General features: G+C 38.3%; 1 pseudogene; it reads left to right on the forward strand.

Annotated features, from left to right (window-relative positions):
- The first annotated feature begins 667 nt into the window (after nucleotides 1–667).
- Nucleotides 668–23,670, forward strand: LOC128285205 (photosystem I P700 chlorophyll a apoprotein A2-like; annotated as a pseudogene).
- Nucleotides 23,671–25,250: the final 1,580 nt, after the last annotated feature.

Genomic DNA, 25,250 nt, shown 5'->3' on the forward strand with positions numbered 1-25,250 from the left:
CTCTAATTAAATAAATAAAACATTTAAACCTCAAAAATCATTTAACATTTAAACAATAATTAAATAAAAATTCAAATTTTGAAAATCCCGAATTTCATCTTGTTATACATCTCAACTACAATTTCAACATTTTATTATTAAATTCAGTTTTTTTTACTAAATTTACACTTTTTAGTTCATTTTTCATAAATTTTCGATTTAATTTTTACTAAAATTCACTATCCATTCATTCTTGTCCAATTCAAATTTTTTACTTTACTATTATTATTCAATCGATAAATTATTATTTTTGAGAAAACTTACTATTTATCTTTCGAAATACTGCTATTAGTGACACTATAATTGTTAAGGTGTTATACTTCTCTTCCAACTCCTTTTCGGGCTTCCCTTAATCCTCAAATAATGACTTTTCTCAAGTAAACCTAGGTCGAGGAAGTGTAACAACAACTCAATTTCTCAAATCCAATAATCTCATTAATTTGTTAAACAAATTAAAGCAAAAAATGAAAACCTAGAAATCGTTATTCCCTAATCCCAATCGAGTTAAGTAAATTAAAACAAAAAATAAAAACCCAACAATTAAGTTAAATACAATAAAAACAAAAAAAATCATTGATTCTTTAATCCCAATCGAGTTTCCTAAAATTCTCAAAATTTAGCTATTGGGATGAATCATTCTTATAGCTCAAAGGGAGCTCTTTGCATGGTAAAAGACACTGATTGAGAAAAAACAATAAGCAAAGGATTTAAGAAAAGCGAGAAAAATATGTTAGAGAATAAAGAGGAGAAAATTTGAAGAAACAAATAGAAATAAATCATTCTTTTTACTGGCAAAAAGAACAATTTTTTTTTCTTTTTTACTTTTGGCTTTTAGACAAAAAGGAGAAGTTTTTTTAAAGTCCTCTTTTTTAACTGTTTAAGTTGGGGTTTGATGTGCTTTTATCTTCAATGAATGGCCTACCATTCAATGCGCGTCAAAGCATATGGTTGTCTGGCTGGTTAAATGCTATTAATGAAAATAGTAATTTATTATTTTTAGCAATAGGTTTTGGAGATTTCTTGGTTCATCATGCTATTGCTCTAGGTGTAACGCCCCAATTTTCAAGAATTTTATAAATGTTGGCATAGGTTTAATTATGTTAGTGGGCCTCTAGAAGGCCCAAGCTTAAGATAGAGCCCGACAATTTTGGTTAATTTTTGTTCCATAAGAAAAAGGAGGTGAAATTATGAAATAGAACCTATGTGAAAATGTTTAAAAATGCTATAGGCTAAATTGAAGTGGCCAAATACATAGAAGTGCAAAATAGGAGGATTTGCATGACAAACCTCCCATTTTACATGAAGTGGCCAGCCATCATGTTGTTGTAGACAATATGAGCACTTGATATCCATAATTCATGGTACAAATTGATAATGGGTTAGGTAAATGTTCCATGATAATGAATTAGGTAAATATTCCATGATAATGGGTTAGATAAATGTTCCATGATAATGGTTTAGGTAAATGTTCCATGATGGGCATTTCATGTCTTTTGCATTAAAGAATTAAATGGATGAAATATGAAATTTTATTAAAAGAAAAAGGAGTGAAAAGAACAAACTTTTGTCCATCTTTGTTCATCATAGCCTAAAGTTAAAGAAGAGAAAGGAGAGGAGAAAGCTCTTGAATGTTCGATCACTTGGGGAAGAAAATTGAAGGTAAGTTCATGGTAGTTTGCTTCTATCTTGATGTTCACGAGTTCTTCTTGATTCTACCTTAACTCTTGAAGCATATTTTGGTTTTTGGTTGTGTTGTGAGCATTTGGTCATGAATTAAAATGAAGGAAATGGTTGTTGTTTCATGTTCTTTTGATGAAAAATGGAAGATAGGTGAAGTTGAGCCAAACAAATGAGCATGCATGTGCCTTAGATGCTAAAGGGAAAAATCGGCTAACATGTTGTGCTTTAAAATGATGAAATGGAGGCTATACTTAAGTAAACTCATAGATATGTGATGATTGATTGGTGATATACATGTTTAAATAACATGCATGCAAGTTATGTGTGAAAGAGTGATTTGGTAATAAATCTGCTTGAGACAGCAGCAGTAATGTGACTTTGGAAAATCACCATAAATTGTGGGAGATGAGTTAGAAGCTGCATAAATTATGTAATTAAAGCTTAATGAGTCTAGTTTCAAATGGAATAAACGTGAACATATTTTGAATTCTGTACAATGAGAAATTTTATTCGTAATGAAGAGTGGTCAGATTAGCCAAACAGTGAAACATGGGAAACTTTAAGAAAAATCTGGTATTGATTGGCCAAACCAAAAATTCTGAAAATTTTATGGATAGAAGATATATGAGTCTATTTTCAGGGAAAATTAACGGCACTTGATTTGGAGTTTCGTAGCTCCAGTTATAAATGATTCAGTGACTGTTGCTCAGGAAGACAGCTTGCAGTGAAATTATGATTATGTGGCAAACATTGACAAAAATTTGTTAATGAGTTGCTTATTGATTTCTTATAAGCTTACTATGATCTGTAGGTGTGGTTGGCCGAATATTGTAAGGGGTTAATACGTAGTTTGTATTTGAATAGTTAGATTAACGTGTTAGTAATCCAATTGTAGGCAGTTCGTGTGTGGATTTCGTCAGCATATCGTCGCAAATAGGTGTGTAACTAACACCCTCTTTCTTAGTTTAGATCGATAAAAGCCGAAAAGTCGAAATGCCAAAAATCGGTATTTTTTAGATTTGCGAGTGTGCGAATGCTCGTGAGGTAAATCGATTAATGTTTTTGGTAAGCTGCAATGTTTGGACTGCAAAGTGCATGATTTTTGTGCCCTCGATATTTTTGGGCTTAATAGGCCAAAATTGGAATAATGGGCCAACGGGCCCAATTCGGTAAGAACCCTCGGTACGTGATTCTGTTAGTACGTGAAAAGTAGGAATATGCATGAAAAACCCTAAAAGTAGCTAAATTACTATAATACCCCTATACATGGAAAATTACTGTTATACCCCTAGGTGCAAAATTACCGAAATACCCTTAGGGTTAAATTGACCTAAATGCATGTTTGATGTTGTTATTTATTGCATGCCATGTTGTTATAATCGATGCATGGGATGGGATATTGACGGAGAAATCTGAAAGTGGCTTGTCCACGTCTTGGAGGCTTTGCCTCAATTCTTTGATAAGCGAGCAAAGCAAGGCTGCTTAATCGTGGAGTGTTAAATTTGGTAGGTTGAGCTATTCCCCACATGGAGTGTAGGGCTGGTACGGTGGAGTGTAGTGGTTAGTAGGTTGAGTAGTCTCCCCAAATGGGCTTACATATGTTATTGATGTTGCATGTATTTTGAAACGGGCCTATGGGCCATCTTGTTATCTGAATAAGGGCTAAGGCCAAGTTTATTGTAATCTGAAAAAGGCTCGCCCAAGACCACTTTATTACTGAATGGGCTTAGGCCCAATAGGCTTGAGTGACTTGGGCTTTGAATGGGTTTTCCTTACACTGAGTTTCCCCAAACTCACCCTTTTATTTTCATCCACGCAGAAATCCCCAACCATAGTGGGCTTGGAGTCGTGAGGGAATTGAGTGGCCACCGCTCGAAAGTTTGATTTTCTTCGGTGAACTGGACATCCTTTTAATTACGTTTGAGGTTTTGGGCTTTTAAATGTAATAAGGCCGCTTATTTATTTTGATGGTTTTAATATGTATTACTAAGATAGGTAATTGTAACACCCGAACCGAGACCATCGCGATTAGCCGGACACGAGGGTTAACAAGCCAAATCCACATATTTCACCCACCAATTTGACATTTCCAGACAGGCTGGAAATCTGCTTTACTGTCACCTTAAAAATCATATCTCGAGTTTAAAAACTCGGAAACTGATTCCGTAAATTTTCCTTGAATTTAGACTCATATATCCATCCATGGATTTATTTCTAGAATTTTTGGTCGGGCCAATTGGTACAGTTTATTAGTTAAAGTCACCCATGTTACAGGGATCGACTGCTCTGACCTTCGCGCGTTACAACTTGAATATCTCTCTGTACAGGGCTTTAATACTGGTTCCGTTTGTTTCTAATGAAACTAGACTCAAAATGGAATCTGTACATATAAGGCATGACTCCTAATTCTTTCTGGATAATTTATAATAAATTTTTAAAGTTGCGACAGGGGACCCAGAAACCGTTCTGGTCCTATCTCACAATAGCTTTAATATCTCTTAACATGTAACTCCTATGACCGTTTCGTTTATTCCACATGAAAGTAGACTCATTAAGGTTCATTTACATAATTTATTCATTATTTAATACCATTCCTACAAATTTTGGTGATTTTTCAAAACCATACCACTGCTGCTGCCAGCATCTGTTTTCAAAGTAACCATTACCTATTTCATGATTTCCACGATTCAAATGGCCCTTTTTGCACACATAGCACAAAGTGTGATTATGATTAACCATTCCAATGGCTAATCCTTTCAGACAATTTCATACCCCATAATGATTATCATACAAACTATTATAGAATCATACTAAAAACGTATATAAGCCATTTTAGCATGGCTATCCAAGCTTACACAAAATCGAAAGGTACATGACCATCAACATTAGGGTAGTCCTATACATGCCATTTCAAAGTTCAACCAAAATTATACCAAAATGGAGGCTTTGATAGTGTAGATGACTTCGACTTTAATGATCCCGAATCCGATCGCTAACGAGCAAAATCTATAAAGCAGAGAGCCAAAGCAACGGGTAAGCATTTTTATGCTTAGTAAGTCTCAAGCAATAAAATCAGCTTTAACTAAGGCATTACATTCACATAGCCAAATGAATCATTTCATTAATACACATTCACATAATCATACTTGCTTCACACTTCATCATTGTATACTTTCACAAGATATCAACCAATTCAATAGCTGAAAATTCGTTAGTCGATTGAGCGAATGTTCCTCAAACATATCGACTTTTCCAATGCACATATAAACATACCTTTTCCTTTGGGCTTTTCGAGCGTACTAATTAAATTTATTACAGCAACCAACACTCACCTTCAGCCCAAGCTTCTTGAATACAACGGATATAACCACATGCACGAATGCCTTGGTCTTAGCCGGATAGAACGACTTGCACAAATGCCTTGGTATTAGCCGGATTTAACAACTTGCACGAATGCCTTGGTCTTAGCCGGATGTGGTCACTAGCACAATGGCCTTGGGTCTTAACCGGTATAATTACTAGCATAAATGTCTTGGGACTTAGCCGGATATCATTCAATTGCTCATGCACACACATACATCAATAATCATTACACATCCATGTTTCATTTTCATTACTAAGGCTCAAACACAAACATATCACTTGCATAATCGCCTTGGGACTTAGCCGGGTATCATTCAAATACTCATACACACATAAATCAATAATCATTACACATCCATATTTCATTTCACATAATTGAGTAGGGTCATTTCTTGAGGACTTACCTCGGATGTTGTCGAACAACTTCGACGGCTAATCGATCACTTTTCCTTCCCTTATCCAATTGTGGCCCTCTAAGCTCTTGAGCTAATTCAAACAAATTCAATTCATTAAAGTCTCGCTTGCTAGCCTTGGCGAATACACATATCATTGACTCAACATCACATAACTAAGCACTTTAGTCAATTTTCTTTAATTACGCACACATTCGGCCTTAGCTCACAACAAGGTAGCCGATTACCTAAGTCAAGAATAGGCATCATTAAGCTTGCCTCTAACCGAATGCATGCACAATAATTCCCCCATGTGGCCGATTATACTTAGTCATACTTGCACAAAATCAACAATAAATTGCAAGATTTTCACATCATATGTGTACTAGGCCGATTGTACATGCAAATTTCACAACATTCTTCAACAAATTTCTTCTTTAAACAACATATTTATCACTTTCTTCATAATCAAAATATCATGTGCAATCATATATACACATATAGGTGCAAGGCAATTTCAAGGTGTCCATAGCCATCCAAAACACAAATTTTTACTAACATGCAAGAAGCATGAACCATGCTCATGAATGCATCATGGCGAATACATCACAATCATGCCCTTTCAACTTCAATCATGGTTAAACAAAAGAAAACTCAATGTCTTACTCAAGATGGCTACAAGAAATTTCAAGAGTAGAAAATCCATCATTGCATGCATCATTAGCAAGCTTCACATTTAGCATGCAATGGCTTTAACACAATAACAACTTTGGCCAAATACCATTCCCATGGCATAACAAGGATTTGAACCATGGCTAACATGAACATCAAGTTAGCAACTAAAACATGCATGAAACTCATAACACAACCTCATACATACCTTACTCTTGATGCAAGTTTAGCCAAATTTCCTTCTAGATCTCTTCTAAACAAAGAAAATGAAGCAAAAATCCTTCCTTTTCCTTAGTATTTTCGGCCAAAGAAGAAAAATAGATGAACAAAATTTTTTCTTTGCTTCTCTTTCACTCACGGCAAAGGGGAAAGGATGAGCAAATTTTGATTTTTGTTTCTCTTCCTACATGCTTAATTTTTTATCATTTATCACATCATGCATTAACAAAACATGTCATAACATGTTTTCCTTGCCCATATTCCTTGTCATGGCCGGCCACTATACCATCTTTGGGGAAATTTGACATGCAAATCCTTTATTTTTGCATGCATGATCAACTAGTCATCACACATTTCCCCATCATACTTTCAAAGTTTACTACTAGGTCCTTTCTAGTGAAATTCACATTTATAATTCTAAATTGAAACATCAAAATGTCATACACAAATTAACACATATCATAGGCATCAAAATAAATTTTTAAATTATTTTTATGCCTCGGTTTTGTGGTCCCGAAACCACATCCCGACTAGGGTCAATTTTGGGTGTATCACAACTCTCCCCACTTAAGAAATTTTCGTCCCGAAAATCTTACCGTAAATAGGGTTGGGTATCGCTCTTTCATAGAGTTCTCGGTTTCCCAAGTAGCTTCTTCTATCCGTGTTTGAGCCATAACACTTTCACTAGCGGAACCCGCTTGTTCATAACTCTTTCACTTCACGTGATAGGATACGAATCGGTTCTTCCTCATAACTCATATTGGCTTGAATTTCAACCTCCGATGGACTAATCACGTGCGATGGATCAGATCTATAGCGTCGAAGCATCGAAACATGAAAGACATCGTGAATCTTTTCGAGTTCAGGGGGCAAAATCAGACGATATACCACTGGACCGACTCGCTCGGATATCTCATATGGTCCAATGAACCTCGGGCTCAACTTGCCCTTACGGTAATTTGAGTATCTTTTTCCAAGCGAAACCTTAAGAAACACTTTATCTCCCACCTGATACTCAATGTCCTTTCGTTTCAAATCCGCGTACGACTTCTGACGATCGGAGGCTATTTTCAGACTTTCACGGATTACTTTTACTTTCTATTCAGCATCTTTAATCAAATCCACTCCGAAAATTTTGTTTTCACCGAGCTCGGTCCAAAACAATGGTGTACTGCATTTACGCCCGTACAAAGCCTCGTAAGGCGCCATCTTAATACTTGATTGAAAACTATTGTTGTAAGCGAATTCAATCAAAGGTAGGTACCGTTCCCATGAACCACTGAACTCGAGGATGCAACATCTCAACATATCCTCAAGTATCTGAATTATCCGCTCGGATTGACCATCGGTTTGGGGGTGAAAGGCGGTGCTGAAATGCAACTTGGTACCCAAAGCTTCTTGCAATTTCTTCCAAAATCGCAAGGTGAACCTCGGATCTCTATCCGACACAACAGAAATCGGTACCCCGTGTAATCTCACAATCTGAGAAACGTACAATTCAGCTAGTTTATCTAATGAAAAATCCGTACGCACAGGGATAAAGTGAGCCGACTTAGTCAATCTATCAACAACAACCCAAATCGCATCCTTCTTACTTGCTGACAATGGCAGTCCGGACACAAAGTCCATTGTGACTCGATCCCATTTCCACTCGGGTATCGTGATCGGCTGAAGTAATCCTGAAGGCACTTGATATTCCGCTTTCACTTGTTGACATATTAAACATCTCGAAACAAAATCGGAGATGTCTCGTTTCATACCATGCCACCAAAACCGACGTTTCAAATCGTTGTACATCTTCGTACTCCCCGGGTGGATTGCCATTCGGCTACAATGGGCTTCGTTCAGAATTATCGAAATAAGTTCCGAATTCCTTGGAACACACAGACGACTTCTGAACCTCAAACAATCGTCATCATCGATCTGAAACTCCGATTCCTTGTTCGGAACACACTCGACCCGTTTTGCAACCAACTCATCGTCGACCTTCTGAGCTTTACAAATTTGATGTATCAATAATGGTTTGGCTTTCAATTCAGCTACTAACACGTTGTCGGATCGAACGGACAAGTGCACATTCATCGCTCGTAAAGCGAATAATGATTTACGACTCAAGGCATCCGCAACCACATTCGCCTTTCTCGGGTGATAGTCAATGACCAGCTCATAATCCTTTAACAGCTCGAGCCAACGTCTTTGTCGCAGATTTAAGTCTCTTTGGGTCATCAAATATTTGAGACTTTTGTGATCCGAGTACACATGGCACCTCTCACCAAATAAGTAATGTCGCCAAATCTTCAAGGCGAATACGATGGCGACCAATTCGAGATCATGGGTCGGATAATTTTTCTCGTGTGGCTTTAATTGCCTCGGCGCATAGGCCACAACTCGACCTTCTTGCATCAATATGCAACCTAACCCAAGTAGGGAGGCGTCACTATAGATGACAAACTCTTTGCGATTCGGGTTGCACTAGAATTGGGGCTTCATCAAATAAGTTTTCATTGATCGAAACTTTTCGACATTTCTCCGTCCATTCGAACTTAACATCCTTTTGGAGTAACCGTCATCGGCGTGGCTATCGTTGAAAACCTTTACAAATCATCGGTAATAACCAAAAGCCTCAAAAAGCTCCGAACCTCGGTAATATTTCTGGAGGCTTCCAATTAAGTATGGATGAAATTTTATTGAATTCGACTCGAATACCGTCACGAGATACCACATGACCCAAGAAGCTAACTTCTCTTAACCGAACTCACACTTGCTGAACTTAGCATATAATTGCTTATCCGTAAAATTTGCGTTACTAACCTCGGTGTTCAGCATGTTCGGTCTCATTTCTTGAATAGACCAAGATGTCATCAATGAACACGACTACGAATCGATCCAAATATGGTGCGAAGATCCGATTCATTAAATCCATAAATACCGCAGGGCATTAGTAAGCCCAAACGGCATCACTAGGAACTCATAGTGACCATATCTCGCTTCTAAAGGCGGTCTTGGAGTGCGTCCAAATCTCAAATTCGCAATTGATAATAGCCCGATCTCAAATCTATTTTCGAGAACACCGAGGCTCCCTTCAGTTGATCGAACAAGTCATCAATCTGTGATAGCGGATATTTGTTCTTTATCGTCGCTTTATTAAGTGACGATAGTCGATCTACAACCTCATGGTTCCATCCTTCTTTTCACAAACAACACCGGCACACCCCAAGTGAAAAACTCGGGCGAGCAAAACCTCTATCCACCAATTCTTACAACCGAGCTTTCAACTCCTTTAATTCATTGGTGCCATACGATCAGAGCTATCGAAATTAGAGTGGTACCGGTACCAATTCGATGCCAAATTCTATTTCCCGAGCAGTGGTAAACCCGCAATTCTTAGGAAAACATCCGGTATTCACAAACCACGCAGCGATTTGGGTTTCTTTTCGATTCCTTGTCATCGAGCACATACGCAAGGTACGCTTCGCACCCTTTTCTTACATATTTCCGGGCCAACATTGCTGATATTACATCTGGTAACCCCTTTAAGTCCGTAGACTCAACCCGAATTATCTCGTTATTCGCGCACCTCAAATCGATAGTCTTGCTCTTGCAATTTACAACCGCATCGTGCATGGTCAACCAATCCAAACCAAGAATAACGTCGAATTCATCGAGCGGAAAAAGCATCAAGTCCATTGGAAAACAAGAACCTCGGAACACTAAGGGACTTTTCTTGCACACTTTGTTGACAAGCACGTAATGACCCAAGGGTTTGACACCGAATTACAAACTCGATAGACTCAATAGGCAAAGTCTTCTTGGATGCTAAGGTTTCACATATATAAGAATGAGTAGAACCGGGGTCAATCAAAGCAATCACATTAGTATTGAAAAGAGTGAAAGTACTGGTAATGACATCGGTGAGGCGGCATCCTCGGCGTCTTGGCGTATGGCATAAGTCCTAGCAGAGCACGAGCCTCGGATCGATGGTAGCATCTTTAGATCCTCTCGACCACCACTAACATTGCCCACATTTCTGGGTGGCCTACCTCGGCGATGGTAGCACTCGGGTTTCCACTCGACTTACATTTTGTTCAAGCAACCTCGGGCAATCCTTCATAAGGTGGTCGGCCGATCCACACTTATAGCGAGGCGATCACGGAACCAACAGCTCCCGAATGCCATTTGCCACAATGCGAGACACTCGCCCTCTCTCGTGATCATTTCCACCATGGCGATCAAAGTGACTCGTGTGGTCACGAAGTCGATCGCGTCCTCGTCTAGAAAAGCCCGGCGCCTCTAGACCGGCTCACATCATCTCGAAATCTCTTGATGCTGTTGAAGAGACTTTCCGAGGACCTTTTGAATTCTCCGGTTCCCACATCAACTTTTGTTTCTCCTTTCTAAGCTCTTGACTTTACAAGCTCGCTCAACAAGTACTACGAACTCTCGTATTTCGAGAATGCCAACGAACATCCTTATATCATCATTCAGCCCATCCTCGAAGCGTTTACATAATAGCTTGGACGAAATGCATTCTCGCAGTCTGGCTAAGCCTCACAAATTTTCATTCGTAGTCGATGGCGACATAGAACCTTGCTTAAGATCAAGAAATTCCCTTCGCTTTTGGTCGATGAATCTCGGTGATATACTTTTTGAACTTCGGTTTGAAAGAATTCCCAAGTCACTTGCTCTCTAGGCACCACAAGTCGAGTACTCCACCAATAATAGGCGGAATTATGTAGCAAGGAGATGGTACACTTTAAGCACTCATCGGGTGTACAAGATAGCTCATCGAGCACCCGGATAGTGTTATCCAACCAAAATTCAGCTTGCTCGGCATCGTCGCTATCCGTAGCCTTGAATTCAGTGGCCCCATGTTTACGAATTCTGTCGATTGGGGGCTTACTTGACCTTATTTGGTTAATTACCGGAGGTATTGTAGGTGCGGGGGTTGCATTAGTCGGGAATGGAGGTTGTGGAACAGCCGTGTTAGTTCGAATGTATTGGTTGAACCAATCATTCATCACACTATAAAAGGCTTGCCTAGCCTCATCATTCGGATTGCTGGCCATAGGTTGAGAGTCCGCCAGCGCTGTCCCTTGCGCGGGAGCAGGCGCCACACTCTCCACATCATCAGCTATTGCTCGGTTGGGATCGGGATCCATTGCTATAAACAAACACAAAGTCAAATTGTCAGAAATCACCACACTATCAATTCATCATTTAATGGCATGTATAGCTAGACCCCAAACATATCACGGTAGTCCTAGAATCGACTAAACCGTGGCTCTGATACCAATAAAATTGTAACACCCCGAACCCGAGACCATCGTCGGTGTCGGACACGAGGGGTTAACAAGCCAAATCCACATATTTCACCCACCAATTTGACATTTCTAGACAGGCTGGAAATCTGCGTCACTGTCACCTTAAAAATCATATCTCAAGTTTCAAAACTCGGAAACTGATTCCGTAAATTTTCCCTGAATTTAGACTCATATATCCATCCATGGATTTATTTCTAGAATTTTTGGTCGGGCCAATTTGTACAGTTTATTAGTTAAAGTCACCCATGTTACAGGGATCGACTGCTCTGACCTTCGCGCGTTACAACTTGAATATCTCTCTGTACAGGGCTTTAATACTGGTTCCGTTTGTTTCTAATGAAACTAGACTCAAAATTGAATCTGTACATATAAGGCATGACTCCTAATTCTTTCTGGATAATTTATAATAAATTTTTAAAGTTGCGACAGGGGACCCAGAAACCGTTCTGGCCCTATCTCACAATAGCTTTAATATCTCTTAACATGTAACTCCTATGACCGTTTCGTTTATTCCACATGAAAGTATACTCATTAAGGTTCATTTATATAATTTATTCATTATTTAATACCATTCCTACAAATTTTGGTGATTTTTCAAAACCATACCACTGCTGCTGCCAGCATCTGTTTTCAAAGTAACCATTACCTATTTCATGATTTCCACGATTCAAATGGCCCTTTTTGCACACATAGCACAAAGTGTGATTATGATTAACCATTCCAATGGCTAATCCTTTCAGACAATTTCATACCCCATAATGATTATCATACAAACTATTATAGAATCATACTAAAAACGTATATAAGCCATTTTCGCATGGCTATCCAAGCTTACACAAAACCGAAAGGTACATGACCTTCAACATTAGGGTAGTCCTATACATGCCATTTCAAAGTTCAACCAAAATTATACCAAAATGGAGGCTTTGATAGTGTAGATGACTTCGACTTTAATGATCCCGAATCCGATCGCTAACGAGCAAAATCTATAAAACAGAGAGCCAAAGCAACGGGGTAAGTATTTTTATGCTTAGTAAGTCTCAAGCAATAAAATCAGCTTTAACTAAGGCATTACATTCACATAGCCAAATGAATCATTTCATTAATACACATTCACATAATCATACTTGCTTCACACTTCATCATTGTATACTTTCACAAGATATCAACCAATTCAATAGCTGAAAATTAGTTAGTCGATTGAGCGAATGTTACTCAAACATATCGACTTTTCCAATGCACATATAAACATACCTTTTCCTTTGGGCTTTTCGAGCGTACTAATTAAATTTATTACAGCAACCAACACTCACCTTCAGCCCAAGCTTCTTGAATACAACCGGATATAACCACATGCACGAATGCCTTGGTCTTAGCCGGATAGAACGACTTGCACAAATGCCTTGGTATTAGCCCGGATTTAACAACTTGCACGAATGCCTTGGTCTTAGCCGGATGTGGTCACTAGCACAATGGCCTTGGTCTTATCCGGTATAATTACTAGCATAAATGTCTTGGGACTTAGCCGGATATCATTCAATTGCTCATGCACACACATACATCAATAATCATTACACATCCATGTTTCATTTTCGTTACTAAGGCTCAAACACAAACATATCACTTGCATAATCGCCTTGGGACTTAGCCGGGTATCATTCAAATACTCATACACACATAAATCAATAATCATTACACATCCATATTTCATTTCACATAATTCGAGTAGGGTCATTTCTTGAGGACTTACCTCGAATGTTGTCGAACAACTTCGACGGCTAATCGATCACTTTTCCTTCCCTTATCCAATTGTGGCCCTCTAAGCTCTTGAGCTAATTCAAACAAATTCAATTCATTAAAGTCTCGCTTGCTAGCCTTGGCGAATACACATATCATTGACTCAACATCACATAACTAAGCACTTTAGTCAATTTTCTTTAATTACGCACACATTCGGCCTTAGCTCACAACAAGGTAGCCGATTACCTAAGTCAAGAATAGGCATCATTAAGCTTGCCTCTAACCGAATGCATGCACAATAATTCCCCCATGTGGCCGATTATACTTAGTCATACTTGCACAAAATCAACAATAAATTGCAAGATTTTCACATCATATGTGTACTAGGCCGATTGTACATGCAAATTTCACAACATTCTTCAACAAATTTCTTCTTTAAACAACATATTTATCACTTTCTTCATAATCAAAATATCATGTGCAATCATATATACACATATAGGTGCAAGGCAATTTCAAGGTGTCCATAGCCATCCAAAACACAAATTTTTACTAACATGCAAGAAGCATGAACCATGCTCATGAATGCATCATGGCGAATACATCACAATCATGCCCTTTCAACTTCAATCATGGTTAAACAAAAGAAAACTCAATGTCTTACTCAAGATGGCTACAAGAAATTTCAAGAGTAGAAAATCCATCATTGCATGCATCATTAGCAAGCTTCACATTTAGCATGCAATGGCTTTAACACAATAACAACTTTGGCCAAATACCATTCCCATGGCATAACAAGGATTTGAACCATGGCTAACATGAACATCAAGTTAGCAACTAAAACATGCATGAAACTCATAACACAACCTCATACATACCTTACTCTTGATGCAAGTTTAGCCAAATTTCCTTCTAGATCTCTTCTAAACAAAGAAAATGAAGCAAAATCCTTCCTTTTCCTTAGTATTTTCGGCCAAAGAAGAAAAATAGATGAACAAAATTTTTTCTTTGCTTCTCTTTCACTCACGGCAAAAGGGGAAAGGATGAGCAAATTTTGATTTTTGTTTCTCTTCCTACATGCTTAATTTTTTATCATTTATCACATCATGCATTAACAAAACATGTCATAACATGTTTTCCTTGCCCATATTCCCTTGTCATGGCGGCCACTATACCATCTTTGGGGAAATTTGACATGCAAATCCTTATTTTTGCATGCATGATCAACTAGTCATCACACATTTCCCATCATACTTTCAAAGTTTACTACTAGGTCCTTTCTAGTGAAATTCACATTTATAATTCTAAATTGAAACATCAAAATGTCATACACAAATTAACACATATCATAGGCATCAAAATAAAATTTTAAATTATTTTTATGCCTCGGTTTTGTGGTCCCGAAACCACATCCCGACTAGGGTCAATTTTGGTGTCACAACTCTCCCCACTTAAGAAATTTTCGTCCCGAAAATCTTACCGTAAATAGGGTTGGGTATCACTCTTTCATAGAGTTCTCGGTTTCCCAAGTAGCTTCTTCTATCCGTGTTTGAGCCATAACACTTTCACTAGCGGAACCCGCTTGTTCATAACTCTTTCACTTCACGTGATAGGATACGAGTCGGTTCTTCCTCATAACTCATATTGGCTTGAATTTCAACCTCCGATGGACTAATCACGTGCGATGGATCAGATCTATAGCGTCAAGCATCGAAACATGAAAGACATCGTGAATCTTTTCGAGTTCGGGGGCAAAATCGACGATATACCACTGGACCGACTTCGCTCGGATATCTCATATGGTCCAATGAACCTCGGGCTCAACTTGCCCTTACGGTAGAATTTGAGTATCTTTTCCAAGGCGAAACCTTAAGAAACACTTTATCTCCCACGATACTCAATGTCCTTTCGTTTCAAATCCGCGTCGACTTGACGATCGGAGGCTATTTTCGACTTTCACGGATTACTTTTACTTTCATTCAGCATCTTTAATCGAATCCACTCCGAAAATTTTGTTTTCACCGAGCTCGGTCCAAAACAATGGTGTACGGCATTTACGCCCGTACAAAGCCTCGTAAGGCGCCATCTTAATACTTGATTGAAAACTATTGTTGTAAGCGAATTCAATCAAAGGTAGGTACCGTTCCCATGAACCACTGAACTCGAGGATGCAACATCTCAACATATCCTCAAGTATCTGAATTATCCGCTCGGATTGACCATCGGTTTGGGGGTGAAAGGCGGTGCTGAAATGCAACTTGGTACCCAAAGCTTCTTGCAATTTCTTCCAAAATCGCAAGGTGAACCTCGGATCTCTATCCGACACACAGCAAATCGGTACCCGTGTAATCTCACAATCGAAAGCGTACAATTCAGCTAGTTTATCTAATGAAAAATCCGTGCGCATACGAGGATAAAGTGAGCCGACTTAGTCAATCTATCAACAACAACCCAAATCGCATCCTTCTTACTTGCTGACAATGGCAGTCCGGACACAAAGTCCATTGTGACTCGATCCCATTTCCACTCGGGTATCGTGATCGGCTGAAGTAATCCTGAAGGCACTTGATGTTCCGCTTTCACTTGTTGACATATTAAACATCTCGAAACAAAATCGGAGATGTCTCGTTTCATACCATGCCACCAAAATCGACGTTTCAAATCGTTGTACATCTTCGTACTCCCCGGGTGGATTGCCATTCGGCTACAATGGGCTTCGTTCAGAATTATCGAAATAAGTTCCGAATTCCTTGAAACACACAGACGACTTCTGAACCTCAAACAATCGTCATCATCGATCTGAAACTCCGATTCCTTGTTCGGAACACACTCGACCCGTTTTGCAACCAACTCATCGTCGACCTTCTGAGCTTTACAAATTTGATGTATCAATAATGGTTTGGCTTTCAATTCAGCTACTAACACGTTGTCGGATTGAACGGACAAGTGCACATTCATCGCTCGTAAAGCGAATAATGATTTACGACTCAAGGCATCCGCAACCACTTTCGCCTTTCCCGGGTGATAGTCAATGACCAGCTCATAATCCTTTAACAGCTCGAGCCAACGTCTTTGTCGCAGATTTAAGTCTCTTTGGGTCATCAAATATTTGAGACTTTTGTGATCCGAGTACACATGGCACCTCTCACCAAATAAGTAATGTCGCCAAATCTTCAAGGCGAATACGATGGCGACCAATTCGAGATCATGGGTCGGATAATTTTTCTCGTGTGGCTTTAATTGCCTCGACGCATAGGCCACAACTCGACCTTCTTGCATCAATCGCAACCTAACCCAAGTAGGGAGGCGTCACTATAGATGACAAACTCTTTGCCGATTCGGGTTGCACTAGAATTGGGGCTTCATCAAATAAGTTTTCAGTTGATCGAAACTTTTCGACATTTCTCCGTCCATTCGAACTTAACATCCTTTTGGAGTAACCGTCATCGGCGTGGCTATCGTTGAGAAACCTTTACAAATCGTCGGTAATAACCTAAGCAAGCCCAAAAAGCTCGAACCTCGAGTAATATTTCTGGAGGCTTCCAATTAAGTATGGCTGAAATTTTATTGAATTGACTCGAATACCGTCTGATACCACATGACCCAAGAAGCTAACTTCTCTTAACCGAACTCACACTTGCTGAACTTAGCATATAATTGCTTATCCCGTAAAATTTGCGATTACTAACCTCGGTGTTCAAGATGTTCGATCTCATTTCTTGAATAGACCAAGATGTCATCAATGAACACGACTACGAATCGATCCAAATATGGTGCGAAGATCCGATTCATTAAATCCATAAATACCGCAGGGCATTAGTAAGCCCAAACGGCATCACTAGGAACTCATAGTGACCATATCTCGCTCAAGGCGGTCTTGGGTGCGTCCAAATCTCGAATTCGCAATTGATAATAGCCCGATCTCAAATCTATTTTCGAGAACACCGAGGCTCCCTTCAGTTGATCGAACAAGTCATCGATCTGTGATAACGGATATTTGTTCTTTATCGTCGCTTTATTAAGTGACGATAGTCGATCTGCGACCTCATGGTTCCATCCTTCTTTTCACAAACAACACCGGCGCACCCAAAGTGAAAAACCCGGCGAGCAAAACCTCTATCCACCAATTCTTACAACCGAGCTTTCAACTCTTTTAATTCCGTTGGTGCCATACGATACGGAGCTATCGAAATTGAGTGGTACCGGTACCAATTCGATGCCAAATTCTATTTCCGAGCAGTGGTAAACCCGCAATTCTTCCGGAAAACATTCGGTATTCACAAACCACGCATTGATTTGGGTTTCTTTTACGATTCCTTGTCATCGAGCACATACGCAAGGTACGCCGCACCCTTTTCTTACATATTTCGGGCCAACATTGCGATATTACATTGGTAACCCTTTAAGTCCGTAGACTCAACCCGAATTATCTCGTTATTCGCGCACCTCAAATCGATAGTCTTGCTCTTGCAATTTACAACCGCATCGTGCATGGTCAACCAATCCAAACCAAGAATAACGTCAAATTCATCGAACGGAAAAAGCATCAAGTCCGCGGGAAAACAAGAACCTCGGAACACTAAGGGACTTTTCTTGCACACTTTGTTGACAAGCACGTAATGACCCAAGGGTTTGACACCGAATTACAAACTCGATGAGACTCAATAGGCAAAGTCTTCTTGGATGCTAAGGTTTCACATATATAAGAATGAGTAGAACCAGGGTCAATCAAAGCAATCACATTAGTATTGAAAAGAGTGAAAGTACCGGTAATGACATCTGGTGAGGCAGCATCCTCGCGTGCGCGTATGGCATAAGTCCTAGCAGGAGCACGAGCCTCGGATCTGATGGTAGCATCTTTAGATCCTCTCTGACCACCACTAACATTGCCCACATTTCTAGGTGGCCTACCTCGAGCAGTGGTAGCACTCGGGTTTCCACTCTGACTTACATTTTGTTCAAGCAACCTCGGGCAATCCTTCATAAGGTGGTCGGCCGATCCACACTTATAGCGAGGCGATCACGGAACCAACAGCTCCCGAATGCCATTTGCCACAATGCGAACACTCCGCCCTCTCTCGGCGATCATTTCCACCATGGCGATCAAAGTGACTCGTGTGGTCACAGGGGTCGATCGCGTCCTCGTCTAGAAAAGCCGGCGCCTCTAGACCGGCTCACATCATCTCGAAATCTCTTGATGCTGTTGAAGAGACTTTCCGAGGACCTTTTCGAATTCTCCAGTTCCCACATCAACTTTTGTTTCTCCTTTCTAAGCTCTTGACTTTACAAGCTCGCTCAACAAGTACTACGAACTCTCGTATTTCGAGAATGCCAACGAACATCCTTATATCATCATTCAGCCCATCCTCGAAGCGTTTACACATAATAGCTTCGGACGAAATGCATTCTCGCAGCGTCTGGCTAAGCCTCACAAATTTTCATTCGTAGTCGATGGCGACATAGAACCTTGCTTAAGATCAAGAAATTCCCTTCGCTTTTGGTCGATGAATCTCGGTGATATACTTTTTGAACTCGGTTTGAAAGAATTCCCAAGTCACTTGCTCTCTAGGCACCACAAGTCGAGTACTCCACCAATAATAGGCGGAATTATGTAGCAAGGAGATGGTACACTTTAAGCACTCATCGGTGTACAAGATAGCTCATCGAGCACCGGATAGTGTTATCCAACCAAAATTCAGCTTGCTCGGCATCGTCGCTATCCGTAGCCTTGAATTCAGTGGCCCCATGTTTACGAATTCTGTCGATTGGGGCTTACTTGACCTTATTTGGTTAATTACGGAGGTATTGTAGGTCTTGGGTTGCATTAGTCGGGAATGGAGGTTGTGGAACAGTAGTGTTAGTTCGAATGTATTGGTTGAACCAATCATTCATCACACTATAAAAGGCTTGCCTAGCCTCATCATCGGATTGCTGGCCATAGGTTGAGAGTCCGCCAGCGCTGTCCCTTGCGCGGGAGCAGGCGCCACACTCTCCACATCATCAGCTATTGCTCGGTTGGGATCGGGATCCATTGCTATAAACAAACACAAAGTCAAATTGTCAGAAATCACCACACTATCAATTCATCATTTAATGGCATGTATAGCTAGACCCCAAACATATCACGGTAGTCCTAGAATCGACTAAACCGTGGCTCTGATACCAATAAAATTGTAACACCCTGAACCCGAGACCATCGTCGGTGTCGGACACGAGGGGTTAACAAGCCAAATCCACATATTTCACCCACCAATTTGACATTTCTAGACAGGCTGGAAATCTGCGTCACTGTCACCTTAAAAATCATATCTCAAGTTTCAAAACTCGGAAACTGATTCCGTAAATTTTCCCTGAATTTAGACTCATATATCCATCCATGGATTTATTTCTAGAATTTTTGGTTGGGCCAATTTGTACAGTTTATTAGTTAAAGTCACCCATGTTACAGGGATCGACTGCTCTGACCTTCGCGCGTTACAACTTGAATATCTCTCTGTACAGGGCTTTAATACTGGTTCCGTTTGTTTCTAATGAAACTAGACTCAAAATTGAATCTGTACATATAAGGCATGACTCCTAATTCTTTCTGGATAATTTATAATAAATTTTTAAAGTTGCGACAGGGGACCCAGAAACCGTTCTGGCCCTATCTCACAATAGCTTTAATATCTCTTAACATGTAACTCCTATGACCGTTTCGTTTATTCCACATGAAAGTAGACTCATTAAGGTTCATTTATATAATTTATTCATTATTTAATACCATTCCTACAAATTTTGGTGATTTTTCAAAACCATACCACTGCTGCTGCCAGCATCTGTTTTCAAAGTAACCATTACCTATTTCATGATTTCCACGATTCAAATGGCCCTTTTTGCACACATAGCACAAAGTGTGATTATGATTAACCATTCCAATGGCTAATCCTTTCAGACAATTTCATACCCCATAATGATTATCATACAAACTATTATAGAATCATACTAAAACGTATATAAGCCATTTTCGCATGGCTATCCAAGCTTACACAAAACCGAAAGGTACATGACCTTCAACATTAGGGTAGTCCTATACATGCCATTTCAAAGTTCAACCAAAATTATACCAAAATGGAGGCTTTGATAGTGTAGATGACTTGACTTTAATGATCCCGAATCCGATCGCTAACGAGCAAAATCTATAAAACAGAGAGCCAAAGCAACGGGGTAAGTATTTTTATGCTTAGTAAGTCTCAAGCAATAAAATCAGCTTTAACTAAGGCATTACATTCACATAGCCAAATGAATCATTTCATTAATACACATTCACATAATCATACTTGCTTCACACTTCATCATTGTATACTTTCACAAGATATCAACCAATTCAATAGCTGAAAATTCGTTAGTCGATTGAGCGAATGTTACTCAAACATATCGACTTTTCCAATGCACATATAAACATACCTTTTCCTTTGGGCTTTTCGGCGTACTAATTAAATTTATTACAGCAACCAACACTCACCTTCAGCCCAAGCTTCTTGAATACAACCGGATATAACCACATGCACGAATGCCTTTGGGTCTTAGCCGGATAGAACGACTTGCACAAATGCCTTGGTATTAGCCCGGATTTAACAACTTGCACGAATGCCTTGGTCTTAGCCGGATGTGGTCACTAGCACAATGGCCTTGGTCTTAACCGGTATAATTACTAGCATAAATGTCTTGGGACTTAGCCGGATATCATTCAATTGCTCATGCACACACATACATCAATAATCATTACACATCCATGTTTCATTTTCGTTACTAAGGCTCAAACACAAACATATCACTTGCATAATCGCCTTCGGGACTTAGCCGGGTATCATTCAAATACTCATACACACATAAATCAATAATCATTACACATCCATATTTCATTTCACATAATTCGAGTAGGGTCATTTCTTGAGGACTTACCTCGGATGTTGTCGAAACAACCGACGGCTAATCGATCACTTTTTCCTTCCCTTATCCAATTGTGGCCCTCTAAGCTCTTGAGCTAATTCAAACAAATTCAATTCATTAAAGTCTCGCTTGCTAGCCTTGGCGAATACACATATCATTGACTCAACATCACATAACTAAGCACTTTAGTCAATTTTCTTTAATTACGCACACATTCGGCCTTAGCTCACAACAAGGTAGCCGATTACCTAAGTCAAGAATAGGCATCATTAAGCTTGCCTCTAACCGAATGCATGCACAATAATTCCCCCATGTGGCCGATTATACTTAGTCATACTTGCACAAAATCAACAATAAATTGCAAGATTTTCACATCATATGTGTACTAGGCCGATTGTACATGCAAATTTCACAACATTCTTCAACAAATTTCTTCTTTAAACAACATATTTATCACTTTCTTCATAATCAAAATATCATGTGCAATCATATATACACATATAGGTGCAAGGCGAATTTCAAGGTGTCCATAGCCATCCAAAACACAAATTTTACTAACATGCAAGAAGCATGAACCATGCTCATGAATGCATCATGGCGAATACATCACAATCATGCCCTTTCAACTTCAATCATGGTTAAACAAAAGAAAACTCAATGTCTTACTCAAGATGGCTACAAGAAATTTCAAGAGTAGAAAATCCATCATTGCATGCATCATTAGCAAGCTTCACATTTAGCATGCAATGGCTTTAACACAATAACAACTTTGGCCAAATACCATTCCCATGGCATAACATGGATTTGAACCATGGCTAACATGAACATCAAGTTAGCAACTAAAACATGCATGAAACTCATAACACAACCTCATACATACCTTACTCTTGATGCAAGTTTAGCCAAATTTCCTTCTAGATCTCTTCTAAACAAAGAAAATGAAGCAAAAATCCTTCCTTTTTCCTTAGTATTTTCGGCCAAAGAAGAGAAAATAGATGAACAAAATTTTTTCTTTGCTTCTCTTTCACTCACGGCAAAAGGGGGAAAGGATGAGCAAATTTTGATTTTTGTTTCTCTTCCTACATGCTTAATTTTTTATCATTTATCACATCATGCATTAACAAAACATGTCATAACATGTTTTCCTTGCCCATATTCCTTGTCATGGCCGGCCACTATACCATCTTTGGGGAAATTTGACATGCAAATCCCTTATTTTGCATGCATGATCAACTAGTCATCACACATTTCCCCATCATACTTTCAAAGTTTACTACTAGGTCCTTTCTAGTGAAATTCACATTTATAATTCTAAATTGAAACATCAAAATGTCATACACAAATTAACACATATCATAGGCATCAAAATAAATTTTAAATTATTTTTATGCCTCGGTTTTAATGGTCCCGAAACCACATCCCGACTAGGGTCAATTTTGAATACATCACAATAATACTTATTTTAATGTTGAAATTGGATAGCTTTAGGCGCGTTTTCAAAAACAACAGTTGATTTCCAAATAACACGACAATAAGCAAAGCTTCCGCAATGAAAGTATTTTCCAAAATTAATCACTTTTCCTAAAATGACTTAATCGAATCGGTTTCCTAGAAATATCCATGACGTTAAGGTGTGGCAATGGCGGTATGCATGTCTAGGATTGGATCCGAAGGAGCTTGGTATTAGCGATCCGATAGACTCACCACCTCTTTTCCTGTTTCCTACGGTGCACGACTTCCATTCACTTTAACCCTTAATGAATTAATCTTTTGAACATCAAGTATGATTTTCTGGACTTAGAATGGAAATTTTTTTTTTACGTTTTTGATGTGGCATGCCGGATCCGGCCATAACTTCTGGGCTGGGTTTGGGGTGCTACACTAGGTTTACATACAACTACATTGATCTTAGTAAAGGGCTCTTTAGTTGCTCGCAGTTCCAAGTTAATGCCAGATAAAAGGGATTTCGGTTATAGTTTTTCTTGTGATGGTCCGGGGCAAGGGTGTACTTGTGAAATTTCGGCATGGGACACATTTTATTTGGCAGTTTTTTGGATGTTAAATACCATTGGATGGGTTACTTTTTATTGGCATTGAAAACACATCATATTATGGCAGGGTAACGTCTCACAGTTTAATGAATCTTCCACTTATTTGATGGGATGGTTAAGAGATTATCTATGGTTAAACTCTTCACAACTTATCAATGGACATAACCTAATTAGTATGAATAGTTTAATAGCCTGGGCATGGATGTTCTTATTTGGACATCTTACGGATTTATGTTCTTAATTTATTGGCACAGATATTAGTAAGAATTGATTGAAATTGTAGTTCTTCAAGTTTTTGTGGCTTATTATCAATTAATAGTTTAGGAAATCTCATATAGATTATCACCTGAATTAGATCTAGTCTTTTTTAATCTCTATACGTGCAATTCCTTCGACACCAGAAAATAGTTTCATTTTTTTTACATAATTCTTGATACAGTCTTTTTTTTTTCTTCTTATAGACCTTCGAAATACATTTTATGCTATGCAAACTAAAGAGAATGGTGAGTTTGGGTTGTACCAAGTCTAAAACCAAGTGGATTTATTTTTTGTCCTATAATTCTCCACTACTATATATATTAAGATATCCTTGACCCAAAGTGTTAGGTATCATTCTTTTATTGGAACATGTATCATTTTGCATCAGAAATTAACACAGTTAAATGAGAGTACCATATTGATAGACGAAATAAAAGTTGAGAGACAAAGGAATTTTTTGTAATTATCCCATTCATAAAATATGAATAATTAACTTTTCAAATTTATAAAATAGATAAATTTAATTCATAAGTACTAGATTTTTTTTCCAAGGTTTCCCGTTGACTTTGTGAATTGTTTTAGTGAAGATGGTAAAAGATTCAACTCTCAATCGAAATTTGGGTGTGAATTTTATTAAACAATAACAAAATCAAGTAAATTTCATATCTAAACCAATCTCAAATATTACTAACTTAGAGTCCCTTTTTTGCCTAAATTAAAGTTTTGCGATTTTGATATGACAATTAGTCAATTTAGATTGATGAAATCCAATCAAATAATGATGTACCACCGAATTCTTGTGCCTTCATGATGATTTTTTTGTACCAAAAATTCATAACTATCCGTGATATGATCAACCCCTCAATTTCAGGTTCAAACTTAAAAGTTATATTGGTGGTAGGTGAGGATAAAAATAAATTTATAACAAATTAATGAAGGTTTTAAGATATATTAATGTTATCTTTTAATATTGTCCCACATGTGTGTAAAAATATTATTGATAAATAAACTTTGAAGATACAATAAAGTTTAATGACTATTTATATTTTGTATTGGTAAAAATAATCTCTTGAGTATTAAGCGGAGTATAGTAAGGATATCAATTCTTATAAAAATTTTTACTGTAATTTTTATAGAATAATCTAGAAATATAAAATATGGTGAGAAAAACAAAATGAAACTTTATTTCTATGATTTTAAGTGTATCGTACAAATAAAATTTTACTCTTATAAATAGTGATATAATTATTCAATAGAAATAATAATAAGTTTTAATTATTCGTAACTTTTTATTTAAAGTTAGTAGATATAATAAATATATTTAGTATTAAAAAATATAAGTTTATCAACAAATAATTAGGTATAACGATAAAGAGAAAAGAACTTAAAGTTTAAACTTTAAAGAAATAAAATTATTAAAAAAATAATTATGAAACTCCAAACATAAACGACATAAACGGAGGAGAGGATATTAAACATGAGGGGAGTTGATGAAAAGGGAAATGAAATTCCGAAGGCTTGAATGAGTTGGAGATAGAGATGTAGAGCGTGGGTCAGTTTGTAAAACAGGATTTGCACGTGAA

This window comes from Gossypium arboreum, chromosome 2 (genome assembly GCF_025698485.1).
Source record: "Gossypium arboreum isolate Shixiya-1 chromosome 2, ASM2569848v2, whole genome shotgun sequence".
NCBI lineage: Eukaryota > Viridiplantae > Streptophyta > Magnoliopsida > Malvales > Malvaceae > Gossypium > Gossypium arboreum.